Source organism: Heterodontus francisci, chromosome 15 (genome assembly GCF_036365525.1).
Source record: "Heterodontus francisci isolate sHetFra1 chromosome 15, sHetFra1.hap1, whole genome shotgun sequence".
Lineage (NCBI taxonomy): Eukaryota > Metazoa > Chordata > Chondrichthyes > Heterodontiformes > Heterodontidae > Heterodontus > Heterodontus francisci.
Window position 1 is genome coordinate 62,970,912 of NC_090385.1, and position 16,338 is coordinate 62,987,249.

The 16,338-nt window shown below is 41.1% G+C and overlaps 1 protein-coding gene across 6 annotated transcripts in view; it reads left to right on the forward strand.

Annotated features, from left to right (window-relative positions):
- Positions 1 to 349: 349 nt before the first annotated feature.
- The window catches only part of sytl4 (synaptotagmin-like 4), a 108,397-nt gene continuing 92,408 nt past the window's right edge, over positions 350 to 16,338 (forward strand). For all 6 annotated transcript variants that reach the window (XM_068047656.1, XM_068047657.1, XM_068047655.1 and 3 more), the window contains exon 1: positions 350 to 481. The gene's annotated coding sequence lies outside the window, so the exon portion shown is untranslated. The remainder of the gene's footprint in view (positions 482 to 16,338) is intronic.

Below are 16,338 nucleotides of genomic sequence, written 5' to 3' on the forward strand. Positions count from 1 at the left end.
AGTCTCTCACTCTTGAATTGGCCTTTATAGCCACTTCAGGCGCTGCTCCACAAACCACTGACCACCTCTAGGCACTTACCCATTGTGTCTCGAGACAAGGAGGCCAAAGAAGTGAGAACTCTGACTACCCCTAGTAGTTCTGCAGTGCACCTACTAGCACTGCTATCTGAGAGCTCAGCTAACTCGGCACAGATTGCAGACTCAAACCTGGATATTTTTGAGACTGCAAGGCTCAATTATTGCCCAAAGAGGAGGGAGCGATGGGGATTGTGCAACGAATGCACTGATTCTGTTGGAGGATCGGGACCTGGAGCCAGTTCCGCCCCCAGGTGGCTGGATCGCTTTGCTCACTCTCCAGCAGAAGAGTTTTCAAAGCTTTCGCTTCCGGAACCAGCGGAAGAAAGAAGCCAGAAATCCGAGCGAAAGGATTAGAAAAAAATCCTTCTTGGGAGGGAGTTTTGGTTGTGTCCTCTATTCCAAAGTAAGTGAAAGTTCTTTAATATGTGCCGTGTTTGCGTATTTTAATGGTGAGACCTGTCCCAGAACTACCTGAGCGGGGGACATACACAATCATTCCCAGGGTCTGATGAAACAACCGAAGCAGTTTCCAAACTTTTTCAAGTTAAAAAGTTTGGTTTTTCAACGGAATAGCGGCTTAAAAAGTCCCACAGGGTCGTTTCAACCAGGAGCTCACAACAATGAGAAGGCAATCCGGGTTGTAGACTTATTTAATTCCGATGGTGAAAATGAAAAGACGTTTTTAGTGTCAGGAAATTGGGAGAGCGGCTGTCACACTGATACATAAAAGAACAATGTGAAATCATGGAGACCCTCGGTGACCGAGTGCTTTGTGGAGGGAGCGATGTGCAATGTCAGAAAGGATTTAGAGCATAACTGGGTTCAGTGCGAGCCCAGCACTGCTCCGCAGGGCAGCCGGGGTATGTGTTAACCCAGCGCCCAGCCTCGACACTCAGATTATCCAGTGTCTCATTCTGATATCAGTGATCCACAGTTTTGATATGTGAATATGGAACTTTCATTTTATTACTGTCAAGAAAAATCAGTAGTTTCACTGATTTAAAAAAAAATCATTCTTTAAAGTTAAATCGATTCTGATAGGCAAATAATGACATTTTTAACATTAAAATCGAAAACTAAAACATCTAGGGCGAGGATGAGTTTGGTTGAGCATCCTGCCACCTCATTGACATTCTTTAGAAACAGGACGAGTACGAGTTAAATGGATGTAATAACTTCCGTAAGGAGGAGGCTGCGTGTCTATTAACTGAATGGAACAAAGACTTGCGTTTAACCGACTTAAAAATATGAGTATATGAAAGCATGTAAAATGGGAGAAAAATACAGGAGGAAGAATTGCCCCTAGTTATTGTGAAGGAATTCAAGGATGGCACCACCTTTGAACTAATGGCAGAGTGCAGGAAATGTATGTTTCAGATTTTACTTAAATATCCCGAATGAAATAGTAATTCGTATTTACGGTTTTTTCTGAAAATAAGTTTTTTTTAAAGAATAACGTATTTTAAGTGGTGATGTATCTATCTAGTTGTATCCGGAAGGTGAGGGAAGTTAATGCTGGAAAATGAGATATTTGAATTGGATCAGACCATGGTCTAGATTCAAAAGAAATAAGAGATAACAAGGTAAATCAGGACCTGCTATTTAGATAACAGTTAGCTTGGGGTTTAGAGACCTGAAGACTGGAGGAGTTAACCAATCCCCATTTTGTTTAACATTGGTTAGATGGAGTTTCACTTTTCACTGACCCATCAATGTATCCTAACTGCTGACTTAGAAAAGCAACCTTTATCATGCTAACCATCCTGCTGTGTTTCTGGGCAAGGTTTGGGCTGTGGAACCCTGCCTGCTAAAATGGATTAAGACTATCCCAAATGATTTCACATGGACCCTTACAGCTGTCACAAAGGAAAGTCATTTTACGAGTCCCAGCTGAGTTCAATCTAAGGTCTTGGAAACGAATCATAGAAATCAGCAGACAATTTGGCCCATCAAGCCTGTGCCAGTATTAATTTTTCAATTAGCATGTTCTAATATATTTGTGTATCAATTAAATTTCCCCTTCATTGTTTCAGTGATAATCTTGAGCCTAAGTCCCTTTGTTACCAATGCACTAATTGGAAATAATGTTTAATTATTTTTCCTTTCATAACCTTGTATTGAGAACATCTGTTAGATGCTCCCAATAAGGAAAAAAATCATTTTTCAAGTCTTCATAACTATAATATTTCATTCCTCTATCATTCTAATGAATATTAACCACACCCTTTTCACAGCTATAATAGCTTTTGTGTAATAAGATACATGCAAGAACCACATGTCCATACCACAAAGGAGGTCTAACCAATTTATGTAAACATTCAATATTACTTCCTTGCTTGTATTTTCAATGTCTCTAAGAATAAAACCCAGAATCTCATTGTCCGTTTTATGGCCCTTTGTACTTGAACTCTCAACTTTGAAGACTCCTTTAGCGGTACCTCTGAAACACTCTGTTCCTACCCTCTGTTGAGAATCTTACCAATAATTTATTAGTAACAATAATACAGCCCTAATCCAGAGAGGCCTGCCTCCCCTGGATCATTTGGAGTGGTAGATATGCGAGAAAATAAATTATGTCTGTAGTCAGACCATAAGTGGAAAAAAAACATACATAAAATTATGTCATAGCATTCCTTTTAAAATCCGGAAACAGCTTCAGAAGTTGGAGATTTAAAAAACACAATGTTTTATTATCGGATATTGTGATTGACGCTGATTATTACATCCAATTAGAATAGAATCTACAGCACAGAAATATTGTTCAAGTGGTCTATGCTGGTGTTTTTACTCCACACAAGCCTCCTCCCACCCGAATTACCTCTCCCCACGCTGCTGTCATATCCCTCTATTGTCTTCTCCCTCATGTCTGTATAAAATCTCATCTTTAACATATCAATGCTATTTTTTCAACCACTCCACTTTTCTTAACTCCTGTTGGCTAATGGTACATTCATGGAAAATATTATGCAAGTTTATGGCAGCAGGAGTAACCACTTTCTTAATCTCTTGGCAAGTTTTTGCCCTCCCTAATTGCTTTCTATAAGATTGTTCTGCTCGTTGTGATCCTTTTCAGGTAATGATCTGAGTGACATTTTTTAGGTGGTTTAAAACTGCCATCATTTGGAATTGATCGCAGGTCATCCGTTGGTTGGGTCACAAAAATCTCCACCGCTTGGATAAACACATTCAAATAATAATATAAACCGTAGAAGTGAGAAACATTGATCTGCTAGCATCCGCTTAACAGTCTGTGTAAACACTGTATGCTGGGGCATTATCACTAACAGTTTCCAAGCTTAAGTGAAACTGTGAGGCAAACCACCATGATGACCTTATTTAAGTTCAGTCAGAATTCTCAACCATAGAAATTTGGCTTTGTGAGTCAGTTACAAAGTTGTAATATAAATATAGGATTCAGATCACAAACCTTGAACATGAACCTCATACAAGTTAAAATTTTCATTTAAATCCTGCAATTGCTTCTTACTCTTTCCTATCTAGTCTTTATAATACTGGTGATAAAGGATTTCTGTTAAGAAAGAGACTTACGAACATACGAATTAGGAGCAGAAGTAGGCCATTCAGCCCCTCGAGCCTGCTCCGCCATTCAATAAGATCATGGCTGATCAGTTTGTGTCTCGAATTCCACACTCCCATCTACCCCCTTTGATAATCTTTGATATCCTTTGATTCCCTTGCCTAACAAGAATCTACGTCAGCCTTAAAAATATTCAATGACCCCGCCTTCACTACCTTCTGAGGCACAGAGTTCCAAAGTCACACAACCCTCTGAGAGAGAAAAATTCTCCTTATCCCTGTCCTAAAAGGGTGACCCCTTAATTTTAAAACCGTTCTAGACTCACTCACAAGAGGAAACATCCTTTCCACATCCACCTTGTCAAGACTGTTCAAGATCTCATATACTTCAATCAAGTCTCCCTTCACTCTTCTAAACTCCAGTGAAAATAAACCCAATCTGTCCAACCTTTCCTCAAAAGCCAACACACTCATTCCAGGTCTCAATCTAGTAAACCTCTTCGGAAGAGTAAATAGTAGAGTAAATAGTAATTGTCTTAGTACTGGACTGAAGTGTCAATTTAGAGTACATGCTGAAGTCTCTGCTATGGGGCTTTAACCTACAACTATCTGACTCAAAGTCAGAGAGTGCTTCCTCTCACACCTGCGGGGAAGGTGCAGAGTTTAACCCATTGAGTCAGACACTGCGGCGGGAAAGAAGCAGATTTAAACCCTCTTCATCCCCCAGTGCTGGGGGAAGGGAACAGAGTTTAACCCTGTTGGAGGTGCTATCTTTTGGACATTAAGCTGAGGGCTCCCACCCCCAACCCCAGACTTCCCCCTCCAGTGTTTATAAGATTCCATAGATCCTATATTACAATACTACAGAAAAATGGGTAGTTCTTCTAGTATCCTGGCCAATATTTATCCCTCAACCAACATCATTAAAAAGTTTTTTGGTCATTTATCTCTTTGCTATTTGTGGGACCTTGCTGCCCATAAACTGTCTGATGTGTTTCCCTACATTACAATAGTGAGTACATTTCAAAAGTACTTAATTGGCTGTGAAACATTTCAGAATATTCTGAGTTCATAAAAGTGCTATATAAATTACAGTTTATTTTTTTCTATTGGTCAGTGAGATGGCAATAAGGGAGCACAAATTTAAGAAAATCACAAATGGAATTAAAAGGAAAATTAGGAATAAATTCTTTGCACATAGGAGATTATGCTATGAAACACTGTGCTACAAATCATTGTTGAAGCAAAGTTCATAAGTACTTTGAAAGGGGAACTAGATTGTGCTTGAAAATGAGGATTATTAAAGAATTTAGGATGTGAACAGTAGATTAGGATGAGGTTTGATGGGTAGTGCAGAGTATAACACTGGTGCAGACTTGATGGGCCAAATGGCTTGTTTCTGTAATTTAAATTTTATGATTCTACACGGATGTTTCTGCTGACTACAATCACTGCCTGTCTAAAACACATTTAATTGGCATGATTTTGATAAAGTGTGAATTAAGTCAAGTAGAATAGTCAAATTCATCATATTGAGGTGTTTAATTGTTAGATTTTTCATACCTCTATAATGTCAGTTTGTGATTTGGCAAGTAGGATATTGTATTGTTAAAAGCTTGTTTAAAGCTTCCCATAACACCTCAAAAGTATTCTCACTGTACAGGTGTATTAGGACATCAAAAGAGTTGCACTTTCTGCAAGTCAGAAAAATAAAAATTATCAGAGAAGCCCTCTTCAAGCATTAGTAGGTAAAAATAATGATTGGTGCTGCCATTCCAAGTTCTTTGCATTATTTTAACATTGGTATTTACCTGTTTAAAATAATCTGTTAATAAGTATGAAGCGATACATGTTGGTTAAAAAAACACAGTAACTATACTCTGAATGGAAGTAGACTTGGTGTTGTGGAAGAGCAGAGGGATTTGGAGGTACAAATTTGCAGAACGTTAAAGGCCTTGGTTTGATAAAGCCATAAAAAGTGGATGGGATTCAAAATTTTGTCACAAAAGGTATGGAATATAAAATACTAATTAATAAGTCCACTCATAACTGTACTGTGTGCAGTATTGAACTTCATACTATAGGAAAGATATTGAAGTTTTAGAGAGATACAACATAGATTCAGAAGGATAGTGCCTAATCTGAAGAAATAAAACACAAAACAACTTGAAAATTGAGAAAAATTATTGGGTGATATGAAAGAAATGTTTAAAATATGAAAGGATGGGGTAGGGTAGGTGGAAGCAGATTGTTTCAGTTGTTGAGAGGTTATGAATAAACAACCAGATGAAAGACTAAATGAGTGAGATTCAGAACAGAGAGCAAGAGAAACAGGTGGATACAGTAATTTCACTTCCAGGGTTCAGTGGTTGAGGCAGAAACTATGTCAATATTCAAGGTTAAATTGGCTAGGTGGATGAAGGAAAGGGAGATAAAAGGACATGGGAATAGGGCGGGTAAATATGATTAGAACTATTTGCTCGCATAGAGAGTAAATGCTGACACATACTAGTTGGTCAAATGGACTGTTTTTGTCTTAACTTGTATGTAAAAGCTGATAAATGCTTCGAGGAGAATTTCATACAAGCACCTTATATGTCCTGAAAACAATGTCAATCGTAGTTTCAACCCTTAGCTTACTGTCTCCAATTGCTGTTGATATCTGTTGGGTTTATAATTATGTAATTTTAACTGAATAATTTATTCTATTTTCACAACTGTTACTTTGCCCAGCATTGGTTCAGACTGTTAGGAAGTTCCATGATGATGTTTACATTTTCAGATTAGAAGTGGTGACATTATGACTGCAGGCTAATCAGAAAATTCTCAGCATATATCACATAAATAAATGTATCCCACGCAGCTTTTCTGTCAAACATGTTATCCTAAAGTGATAATCCATTATAATAGATAAATGGGGCGGCGCAGTGGTTAGCACCGCAGCCTCACAGCTCCAGCGACCCGGGTTCAATTCTGGGTACTGCCTGTGTGGAGTTTGCAAGTTCTCCCTGTGTCTGCGTGGGTTTCCTCCGGGTGCTCCGGTTTCCTCCCACATGCCAAAGACTTGCAGGTTGATAGGTAAATTGGCCATTATAAATTGCCCCTAGTATAGGTAGGTGGTAGGGAAATATAGGGACAGGTGGGGATGTGGTAGGAATATGGGATAAGTGTAGGATTAGTATAAATGGGTGGTTGATGGTCGGCACAGACTCGGTGGGCCGAAGGGCCTGTTTCAGTGCTGTATCTCTAAACTAAACTAAACTGATTGATAACAAACAAGTATTAACTAGTGTTGGTCACTTCAGAGCATTCTGATTACCTGCACATCCTTGCATCCTCCACATCCCCCAACACACACTTCAAAGTTCCTATGACATGACAAAGGGGATGGAATATAGATGAAACCATCTGCTGCCATGTTTGTTCTGAGCAGCAATTTCAAAGTTTTAAAAAATCCAGAAACATGAGATAACTGGAAGACTTCAGTAGGGGCACAGATATCTCCATGGTATAAGGGCAAAGAGACATATAGATTTTTGCATTTTTGGGTTTTTATGCTGGATATACTACTTGAGTTTCAATTCAACAACCATTCCAGTAAGTGGAACTTACGTCCTTCATGAACCAGAATGTATCTTTATGTGTCCAATCTCTAAATGGAAGTAGTAAAATCCTGGGATTGAATAAAGTACCCTTGCCACTGCATTCCAGTGTCATGTGATACACACACCTGCCTGCCGTAGGTGAGGGTATCTGTTATATATATATTCTGACTGAGGCTCAGCATATGAATCAACCGACAATTTATTTAATATTAAACTAATGAATGCCGAGTGTTGTTGGAAACAATGTAGTTGCAGTAATCTACAAACTTGCTATCATTCTTGAAGTATCAAACCAGCAAAGACACTTCCCCTGCTTTACCTCTTAAGATAACATTGACTCTTGAAACATGGTTGCTTACATGACATGTACTCAGATGTAGCTCAATTTCGTTGCTACCGTCAGACTGACTGCTGGCATAAAGTCTGACATAGATATATCATTCAAAATCTTTTGAAGCTATGGTGAAACAAGAGCACAGTGAATGTTGAAAAACTGTACCCATACTAACTACATTAGATCAATTGGCAGTTGCAATCTTAAAGCACAGACAATACCATCGAGTGCACATGGACCTTCTGTGGGTCAAACTGAATGCCATAACATATGAACACAATCAAGCCAATATTGTTAAATAGGTTCCCCATCCAAGTACAGTTACTGAAACCACATGGGACAAGGCCTTCCTGAACAACATGTCTCTGCCATCTCCTGAGATGCAAATATTAACCAGACTATATTGTAAATTTTTGCCAATTTGCAGAAACAGCCAGCAGAAAATAATATTAATGCAGTGCTTCGTGACTGCCAAGAAGGAATCCAAAAAGGAATAACAAAGTCAAATATGTGTAGGTATCTGAATAAGGTATACTGAATGCAAGACTTAAATACATAAATTTAATTTCATTTGGGACCATTATACTCCATGGGATAAAAATTTGTGTGGGCCTGTTTTCGGGTTCAGAATTGGCACTGTAGAATGAGTGGCGCAGTGGTTAGCACCCGGGTTCAGCCCCAGCGACCCGGGTTCAGTTCTGGGTACTGCCTGTGTGGAGTTTGCAAGTTCTTTGAAGATGTGACAAAACACATTGATGAAGGAAGAGCAGTGGATGTGGTGTATATGGATTTTAGCAAGGCGTTTGATAAGGTTCCCCATGGTAGTCTCATTCAGAAAGTAAGGAGGCATGGGATTCAGGGAAAGCTGGCTGTCTGGATACAAAATTGGCTGGCCCATAAAAGTCAGAGGGTGGTAGTAGATGGAAAGTATTCAGCATGGAGCTCGGTGACCAGTGGTGTTCCACAAGGATCTGTTCTGGGACCTCTGCTCTTTGTGATTTTTATAAATGACTTGGATGAGGATGTGGAAGGCTGGGTTAGCAAGTTTGCCGATGACACGAAGGTTGCTGGAGTTGTGGATAGTGTGGAAGGCTGTTGTAGGTTGCAACGGGACATTGACAGGATGCAGAGCTGGGCTGAGAAGTGGCAGATGGAGTTCAACCTGGAAAAGTGTGAAGTGATTCATTTTGGAAGGTTGAATTTGAATGCGGAATACAGGCTTAAAGACAGGATTCTTGGTAGTGTGGATGAACAGAGGGATCTTGGGGTCCATGTCCATAGATCGCTCAAAGTTGCCACCCAAGTTGATAGGGTTGTTAAGAAGGCGTATGGTGTGTTGGCTTTCATTAACAGGGGGATTGAGTTTAAGAGCCGCGAGGTTATGCTGCAGCTCTATAAAGCCCTGGTTAGACCACACTTGGAATATTGTGTTCAGTTCTGGTCGCCTCATTATAGGAAGGATGTGGAAGTTTTAGAGAGGGTGCAGAGGAGATTTACCAGGATGCTGCCTGGACTGGAGGGCATGTCCTACGAAGAAAGATTGAGGGAGCTAGGGCTTTTCTCATTGGAGCGAAGAAGGATGAGAGGTGACTTGATAGAGGGGTACAAGATGATGAGAGGGATAGATAGAGTGGATAGTCAGAGACTTTTTCCCAGGGTGGAAAGGGCTATCACCAGGGGGCATAATTTTAAGGTGATTGGAGGAAGGTTTCGGGGAGATGTCAGAGGTAGGTTCTTTACACAGAGAGTGGTGGGTGCGTGGAATACGCTGCCAGCGGTGGTAGTAGAAGCAGATACATTAGGGGCATTTAAGCGACTCTTGGATAGGTACATGGATGATAGTAGAATAAAGGGTAGGTAGTTTGTTTGATCTTCGAGTAGGTTAAATGTTCGGCACAACATCGTGGGCCGAAGGGCCTGTACTGTGCTGTACTGTTCTATGTTCTATATTCTCCCTGCAACCGCGTGGGTTTCCGCCGGGTGCTCCAGTTTCCTCCCACAGCTGAAGACTTGCAGGTTGATAGGTAATGACCATCTCCAACGAGTGAGAATCTAACCATCTGCCCTTGATGTTGAATGGCATTACCATCATTGAATCCCCCACTATCAACATCCTGAGGGTTACCATTGACCAGAAACTGAACTGGAGCAGTTACATAAATACTGTGGCTACAAAAGCAGGTCAAAGACTGGGAATTCTGCAGTAAGTAACTCACCTCCTGACTCTTCAAAGCCTGTACACCACCTACAACACAAGTCAGGAGTATGATGAAATATTCTCTACTTGCCTGGATGAGTGTGGTTCCAACAACATTCAGGAAGCTCGACACTATCCAGGACAAAGCAACACGCTTGATTGGTGCCCCATCCACAACCTTAAACATTCACGCCCTCCGCCATTGACGCACAGTGGCAGCAATGTGTATCGTCTACAAGGTGCACTGCAGCAACTCACCACACCTTCTTTGACCGCTTTCCAAACCCGCAATCTCTACCTCCTAGAAGGACAAGGGCAGCAGATGCGTGGGAACACCACCATCTGCAAGTTCTCCTCCAAGCCACACACCATCCTGACTTGGAACTATTTCACCGTTCCTTCACTGTCGCTGGATCAAAATCCTGGAACTTCCTTCCTAACAGCATTGTGGATGTACCTACGCCCCAAGGACTGCAGTGGTTCGTGAAGGCAGCTCACCATCACCTTCACAAGTGCAATTAGGGATGGGCAATAAATGCTGGGTTAGCCAGTGATCCCCCATATCCCCTGAATGAATTAAAAAAAATTGGTCTTTGGGTCTCATTACATTAATTTATGCTTATGCTTGTGTCCCCTTGGTCCTCCATAGCCTATCTTCCGACAGCCTATCCACATTGTCCATGTCTAATGCTTTCACTATTTTAAAGATCTCAACCAAATTTCAAAGTCTACACTCTTAGGGAGTAAAAATCCCCAACAGTTTTAAACTAGCATGGGAACTGAGGACCTTAAGCTGCATATCAAACTGGTAGTCCTCCTCTGAACCTTTTCCAGTGTCTCTATATCACCCACCATGTGAAGGGACCAAAATTAAGCATAGAATTTTAGATGAGACCTGACCAAGCTCATCTAAAACTCTACTGCCCATTAATTTACTGTGAAATATTTCTTGATAAACAGGCAGTTATGATGGCGCAATCACTAATCCTTCAGTATGTGCATCATTGTACTGTGACATAGAGTGGCAGGCTTTCAGAGTCCACACTGAGAGAGTCATTGTCAGAAAACTGACCCTACAAAATTAAAGCAACCCCATGAACTTTATATTAAAACAAAATAAAAATGATTTCAAGGCTAAGGTTTCTGAGGACAAGAGTGTTAATGGAAATGTAAACAATGGGGAGCCAATTTGTAACTTTCACACAATGCACTGAGACCAGTTTCTGTGACTGAGGTGGAACCGGTTGTACCTCATTGGCACAGCTTCTAGCAGCCTCCATAGAAAAGCAAGTTATAGCTGGGTGGGGTCATAGCAGTGATATTTTTATATCTCTTATATTTCTGTGTTTATATCTTTGGTCTCATGAATTTTCTATGTGTATACTTTTGTTCATTTTGAAGGTTATCAATTTTTTGTTGTTGATTATTAATCTTTTTTTTTTGAAGTAGCATTGCCCTAGGTCATGGTCTAACACAACATTCCTTGGTTTCACAACAGCATTGCCCCGGATTTTGCTGTACTAATAATGGTGCGGCTGTCAGTGCTCACCGTTATTACTGGGTAAAACTGACAACAATTTCTGGCACCCGCTCATACGCAGTTAAATATGGAAATTCAGGAGTTGCTATCGGTGATATACCCTGCTACTCCACAGGGTGCACTGTTGAAGCCTTCATCGACGCAATTTGCATAGAGATACTGTGATAGTGTGAACTTAGGGTAACTACCCACTATTCTCACTCTAAAGACAAATGAAAAAGTTAGACCTTGTACAATCAGGAGCAACTGAGTTTTTAATGGCATATGAAGTGACAATTACTGGTGAACAACCTCTCTGGCCCTGAAAAATTAATTGCATAGGTGTGGAGTCTCAATCCCTCAGAAGAAAATTAATGTTGCAGATTTAAAAAAAATTTAAATAGTTTTTCTGTTTCCCTCTTTTATGTATTTCCCTTAAATCCATGTGTATGTCCAAATCTTTATTTCACTTCCTGTACAGTGATTTAAATGCAATATATCTCCTGTTTTTTATTTCCTGCTTTACAGTCTGCATGTCTGCGAGGATTCTTCAGTCTGATTGATTGAAGAGCCTCTCCACGCTTGTGCTCCAACAGACGCCACAGATCCTCCTGTAGAGGGCACCAAATTCAAACCGACACCGGATGATTAGAAGTCTCCACTGACGTGCCCGCTAAAAAAGTTTGTGGGAAACTGTACGCAAGGTGAACGCTGAAAGCTGTTCCTTTGGTGCTCTCAGTTAAATTTGGGCCAAGGCGTCCTTATTCCTTTTGGCAGTATTTTATAACTTCAGACAAATATCTAACATTTTATAAATGCTATTGTGTGATCATACACAGATCATATTCCTCTAAATTCAACTCCACTTCTTCCACTTCATTCGGACAAACACCTCTTTAGGTCTACTACTGTTGTTTCATCTTACCATCCTTTTTCTGTCCTTAATACCAAATTATCTTGAAACAAGGGGCTGGATTTTCAGTCTAGGGTTGGGAACCAGACCAGTTCCGGGTTCCGAGTCTGCACGGCATGTTCCAGGCATGCCCGACTGGATTTTTAAAGGCCCTGGCCAATTAATAGTAGGGAGCAGGCTTGCCATCCAATTAAGGAGGGCGGGCCAGCTCACAAGGCTGGAGGGCCAATGGGAGGCCCTTCAGCACTGACACATCGGCAGGCCTACCGACCGAGGTAGGAGCTGCAGATTCTTGATGGAAAGAAAGAGAGGGCACCTCAAACATGGAGGCATCCTCTGAAGAAACAGTCAGGTTTTTAAAATTTAAAATGGCCACAGCTGCCTGGCTTTGATTATGGAGGGGCAACCCCTCCACGCGACGCCCAGTGGCCTTGACTGGTGTGGATGGGAAGGGGCCCCTTGCACACCCGCCTTTCCCAATGTGAACCTACCATGGTTGCCTGGCCACGGTCCAGGCCGATGTTTCTTGCCCGCATTGCTGACTGGAAATTCTAGCCAGCGCAGGAATGGGGCCTTAACAGTCCCTAATGGGGGCGGCGCAGTGGTTAGCACCGCAGCCTCACAGCTCCAGGGACCCGGGTTCAATTCTGGGTACTGCCTGTGCGGAGTTTTCAAGTTCTCCCTGTGACCGCGTGGGTTTTCACCAGGTGCTCCGGTTTCCTCCCACAGCCAAAGACTTGCAGGTGATGGGTAAATTGGCTGTTGTAAATTGCCCCAGTGTAGGTAGGTGGTAGGGAATATGGGATTACTGTAGGGTTAGTATAAATGGGTGGTTGTTGGTCGGCACAGACTCGGTGGGCCGAAGGGCCTGTTTCAGTGCTGTATCTCTAAAATTAAAAAAAAACCTGGTATTTAAAATTTTTAGCAATATTTTCCAAGGAAGATAATGTTGCCCAAGTCATAGTGAAAGAGGAGGTAGTTGAGACACTGGATGGGCTAAAAATTGATGATGAGGAGGTATTGGAAAGGCTGGCTGTACTTAAAGTTAATAAGTCACCAGGACCAGATCAGTTGCATCTGAGGATACTGAGGGAAGTCAGGGTGGAAATTTTGGAGGCACTGGTCATAATCTTCCAATTCTCCTTAGATACAGGGGTGGTGCCAGAGGACTGCAGAATTGCAAATGTTACATTCTTGTTCAAAAAAGGGTGGAAGGATAAGGCCTAAGCAACTACAGGCCAGTCAGTTTAACCTCGGTGATGGGAAAGCTTTTAGAAATGATAATTCAGGACAGAAGTAGCAGTCACTTGGACAAATGTAGATTAATTAAGGAAAGCCAACACGGACATGTTATGGGTAAATTGTGTTTAACTAACTTGATTTGAGTTTTTTGATGATGTAGCAGAGAGGGTTGATGAGGGTAATGTGGTTGATGTACATGGACTTCCAAAAGTCATTTGACAAAGTGCCATATCATAGGCTTGCCAGCAAAGTTGAAGCCCATGGAATAAAACAACAGTGGCAGCATGGATACTATTACGACCAAGGCGGGAGGACTGCACTGTCTTTTATAGTTCCACTCCTCCACAGGTCACAACATATATTTTAAATGTTTACCCAGTTACTGATATGGTCAATCATATACTTCACTCTTTATCCCAGAATAAAATACACCAACCAAGTTTCTTCAACTAACAACAAAATTATCAGTTTATTATAAAAACAAGACTTATCCAGTAATGAGTAAAGCATCAACACACAGATTGAAATATGAAAGTTCCCTTTTAAAATATCACACACACACACAAACACACAGAAAAAAGTAAAGAAATTCTCTTTGCAGAGGCCTTTTACAAAAAATAGACAGAAAAAGAATACTTTGGCCAAATACTTGCTAATGCTTGAAGAAAAAAAAAGATATGTAAGGATGTCAGTTATCCCTTTTGATTTGGCATCTGGGTACATGGAGATGGGTCACTGGGATCTTTTCAGAAGCCGATCGTTCTGGAGATGTCAAGAAATAGTCTGGTAGGATTTCCAGGAGAAATGTGGCATCGGGCTTCAGTTATCACAGTCTGGATTTTGCAGGGTTTTTCCAAAGATGTAGAGAAAGAGAAGCTGACACTTTGGATTTCTCAGGGTCTCTTAGCGAGATACAGGAAAGATGAGCTGGGGTTTCTTTTCAGCAGGTTACAAAACCAAGTGCTTTTCAACACTGTCCACATCCACTGAACCAAAACAGTATCTTCGAAGCCAAATCAACTCCTGACTCTCATAAATCTTGACGTCACTTCTCTGTAAACATTTCCCCCGAGTCGCCAAGGTTTCTGTTGCTTATTGAGCTTAAGGCATGTGATATTCAGTGAAGGTTTGTTTTCAAACAAGACCTCTGTGTCCTTTCAGTGAACTTTCAACAAAAAACAAAGTCCAGCATCTATGAAATCTTCAGCCTTCTAAAATGAATCCATTTCCACAATTTAAATAAGTTCTCAAAAAATATTTAACAAAAAGTGGAAGCACATTCATAAGAATACGAAGTTGGCTGAGTGACCGGAAACAAAAAATAGTGGTGAACGTTTGGTTTTCGGTCTGGAGGTAGGTATATAGTGGGATTCTCCAGGGACGGTATTGGGACCACTGCTTTTCTTGATCTAGACTAATGACCTAGACTTGAGTGTACAGGCACAATTTCAAAATTTGAAGATGACACAAAACTTGGAAGTATTTTGAACTGTGAGGGTGATAGTGATATACTTCAAGAGGACGTAGACAGGCTGGTGGATTGGGCAGGCACGTGAAAGATGAGATTTAATGCAGATAAGTATGAAGTGATACATTTTAGCAGGAAACGTGGAGAGGCAATATAAATAAAGGATACAATTTTAAAGGGGCTGCAGGACCTGTGCACAAATCATTGAAGGTGCCGGAGCAGGTTGGTTAATAAAGCATATGGGATCCTGGGCTTTATGAATAGGGGCATAGAGTACAAAAGCAAGGAAGTTATGGTCAACCTTCGTAAAACACCAGTTTGGCCTCAACTGGAGTGTTTAGTCAATTCTGAGCACCACATTTTAGGAAGGCTGTGAAGGCTTTGGAGAGGGTGCAGAAAAGATTTATGAGAATGGTTCCAGGGAGTAGGGACCTCAGTTACATGGATCGATTGGAGAAGCTGGGGCCATTCTCCTCAGATAAGATTGAGAGGAGATTTGATAGAGGTGTTAGGGAGGAATTGTTAACGTTGGCAGAACATTGAGAACCAGAGGACATCGATTTAAGGTGATTGGCAAAAGAAGCAACAGCAACATGAGGAAAAACTTTATGTAGCCAGTGGTTAGTATCTGGAATGTACTGCCTGAGAGTGTGGTTGAGACAGATTCAGAAGAGAATTGGATAATTATCTGAAGAGAAAACATTTGCAAGGCTACGGGGAAAAGGCTGGCGTGTGGATCTAACTGAGTTGCTTTTGCTGAGAGCCAGTAAACATGGCAGGTCGAATAGCCTCCTTCCATGGTGTAACCATTCTATGATCAGGAAAGCTGTGACCTGATTGGCTGGTAAGGAATTTTTTTTTTACTCAATTTGAAAATAAAACATTGATAAAAATTGATTAAAACCTTAATTAACTAATTAATAAGTAGCGTAACTAAACCAGAGGGAGAAGATTACTGTATTTAGTTAGCATTTAATATTTATAGTAGGAATCTAGCACTAGGCACCATATAGTTATAATAATTTAGTAAGGATTTAATAAGTATTTATTTATTTTAAATTAATTTAATTAGTGCTAGAAATGTCAGTTAGAGGGGTGAAGTGCTTCACCTGTGAGATGTGGGAGGTCCGTGACGCTTCCAGCATTCCAGACAACTACGTCTGCAGGAAGTGTACCCAGTTGCAGCTCCTCACAGACCACATGGATCGGTTGGAGCAGCAACTGGATGCACTTAGGAGCATGCAGGTGGCAGAAAGCGTCATAGACAGGAGTTTTAGAGAAGTGGTTACACCCAAGGTGCAGACAGATAGATGGGTGACCGCTAGAAGGGGCAGGCAGTCGGTGCAGGAATCCCCTGTGGCTATCCCCCTCTCTAACAAGTATACCGTTTTGGATACTGTTGGGGGGGATGGCCTATCAGGGGAAAACAGCAGCAGCCAGAGCAG